Raw genomic sequence first — 2,527 nt, 5'->3', positions numbered from 1 at the left:
AAACCGACACTCTCTCTCTCCCTCCAGCCGGACCGGACAGGCAAAAAAAACCCCTTCGTTTTGCATCTCCAGACCGAGCCCACCATCTCCCCCGTCTCCCCTGCTCCTCCACCCCGCCTCCCCCTCACCGCCACCACCGCCACCCCGCCGGCCACTCCCTCCACCCCACCGCGTCGCGCAGGGCCAACCGGGGTCCGGCAGCGTCTTGGCCTGCCTCGCCGCTGCCGCGCTGCTCGGCCGCATCGTGGATGGGCGCGCCGGTGTGCTCGTCTCGGACGAACACCAGGGCGGCCACGCGGCCGCCGTGCGTCCAGGCCTTGGCGTCCACGGTGCTGCAGCGCATCGGCACCCTCCACCATTCGAAAGATCCACCGAAGATTTTTCTCCTCACTCTCCTCGACCTCACAGCTCCATCTCTCTTGATCTCCTCTGCCAGCAGCGCAGATTTGTAGACACAAGCACACAGCAGCAAGCTCGGAGCACCTCGCTGGTCTGAGTGATCCTTCTCAAGGATCATTTGGATTGGATGGCCTTCTTCCTCCTCCTGTGCATCCTCGTTTCTGTGGCCATCGTGTTCTACGCCCACCACGCAATCCGGCGGAGACGCCAGGGCTGCGCTCATGGCCATCATGAGCAGGCCGCCCTCAAGCTGCCCCCCTGGCTCCATGGGCCTGCCTTACGTCGGCGAGACCCTGCAGCTCTACTCCCAGGACCCCAGTGTCTTCCTCTCCTCCAAGCAGAAGCGGTACGGCGAGATCTTCAAGACGCACCTCCTGGGGTGCCCGTGCGTGATGCTGGCGAGCCCGGAGGCGGCGCGCTTCGTGCTGGTGTCGCGGGTGCACCTCTTCAAGCCGACGTACCCGCGGAGCAAGGAGCGCCTCATCGGCCCGTCGGCGCTCTTCTTCCACCAGGGCGACTACCACCTCCGCCTCCGCCGGCTCGTCCAGGGCCCGCTCACCTCCCGTGCGGCGGCGACCCTGTCCCGACGGCTGTTGGCCCTGCGCGACGCGGTGGGGTGAAGGGAGTGGCCGGCGGGGTGTGGCGGTGGTGGCGGTGAGGGGGAGGCGGGGTGGAGGAGCAGGGGAGATGGGGGAGATGGTGGGCTCGGTCTCGAGATGCAAGACGAAGGTTTTTTTTCTTCTGTCCTGTCCGGCCGGAGAGAGATTCGGTATTTTCCGGATCGAACGGGTCCGGGCCGGTTTTTCTGTAAGAGACTGACCGGTGGGTCATGTGTGTCAGAAAAAGCATCTATACGTAGAAATACAGGATATGCAAAATATGGTCTGTATCTTGATACGTATCTAAAAAAAAATAAAAGATGACACCGACTTATGAATACGGCTCGAATTGTGGTAGTCTTTTGCAATTAACTCGATGAGATCGGACATGTTAATCCATTCGAACCTCAATTTGGTAACGACGAAAGGGACACACATTGATCACACGAATGCAAAGTGTGCGTCTTTATCGGTGATGTTCGTTTGAGCAGTTTGGGGAGCCGGCTAATGGCAGACAGACCGGCAAACGGGTCGACGCATGTGTGCTCGAGCTCCCATACGTGCAGTCGTGCCTTCCAACGAACAACTTTTCGTTTGCGATCCACGTCGACGGCGACCGGCCGCCGTCGCGATCGGTCGAGCTACGGCAAATCTTCTACCTACGTCTTCCCACATTTAGAGTGCACATTTAGGTTCGGCCCGCGACCCCGCGTCTCCTAGGGTTCCCTCCCCCCCTCCCCCCCACCGTCGCCGCCGCCGCCCGTCCCCACCCCCTCCCCCCTCCCGGATCCTCCCCGGCAGGTGGCCGGGGCGGCGCGAGCCCCGCCCCTCTTCGGCCTCCCTTCTCCTCCTTCCCTTCCTGCCGCCGCCGACGGTCGCCCCCGGCGCTTGGCCGGGTGGTGTTGGTGGCGGCGGGACTGCCTGTCCCCGCAAGCGCCTCCTTGCTCGGGATATGGGGGCAGCGGCGGTGCTCCTCGGCTCGACGACGGTCCGGCGACCCGGCAGCAGTGGCCGGCGACGCGTGAGGTGGAGGTGTTGCCCCTTGGCGATGAGACGGCGTGGTGACGCAGGTTGGCCGGTGGCGCGTCCCCGGCCCAGATCTAGGCCCTATGGGCCTCATCTGGATCCTAGTGGGCCGGCTCCCGGCGTGGCTGCACCGTCGTCTGTGTGGTGAGGAGGAGGAGCAGCTCGGACGTGGGGGGCGACGCCGAAGGCGCGCCTGCTGCAGCGCGATGGCGGGAGCTTTACGGGCGTGGAGAGCCCGACCGGGTCTGGTATGCTCCTGCTATTGTGTCCGGTCGGCTGCCGTCGTCGACGGTGGAGGTTGTACCCTCCCGCGTGACGGTGTTGTGGCCCCTAGTCCCGGCACCTATTCCCCGCTGTGCAGGCCTCACTTCATGGTGCCGTGGTGAGACGGCGTGGAGGCTTCATGACCGCGGTGGCGCAAGATGGTGGTCGCCTTGGTGGCAAGCTCTGGAGCATCCAAGGTGAAGGTTGGGATCGGGGGAAACCCTTGTCGGCCTGGCGAC

The 2,527-nt window shown here is 64.2% G+C and overlaps 1 pseudogene; it reads left to right on the top strand.

The window, feature by feature from the left end:
• Positions 1 to 205: 205 nt before the first annotated feature.
• On the top strand, positions 206 to 1,277 carry LOC123403986 (annotated as a pseudogene).
• The last annotated feature ends 1,250 nt before the right edge of the window (positions 1,278 to 2,527 follow it).

This window comes from Hordeum vulgare, chromosome 6H (genome assembly GCF_904849725.1).
Source record: "Hordeum vulgare subsp. vulgare chromosome 6H, MorexV3_pseudomolecules_assembly, whole genome shotgun sequence".
Lineage (NCBI taxonomy): Eukaryota > Viridiplantae > Streptophyta > Magnoliopsida > Poales > Poaceae > Hordeum > Hordeum vulgare.
Note: the sequence above shows the minus strand (reverse complement) of the source record. Positions and strands in the feature narration are given on the sequence as shown.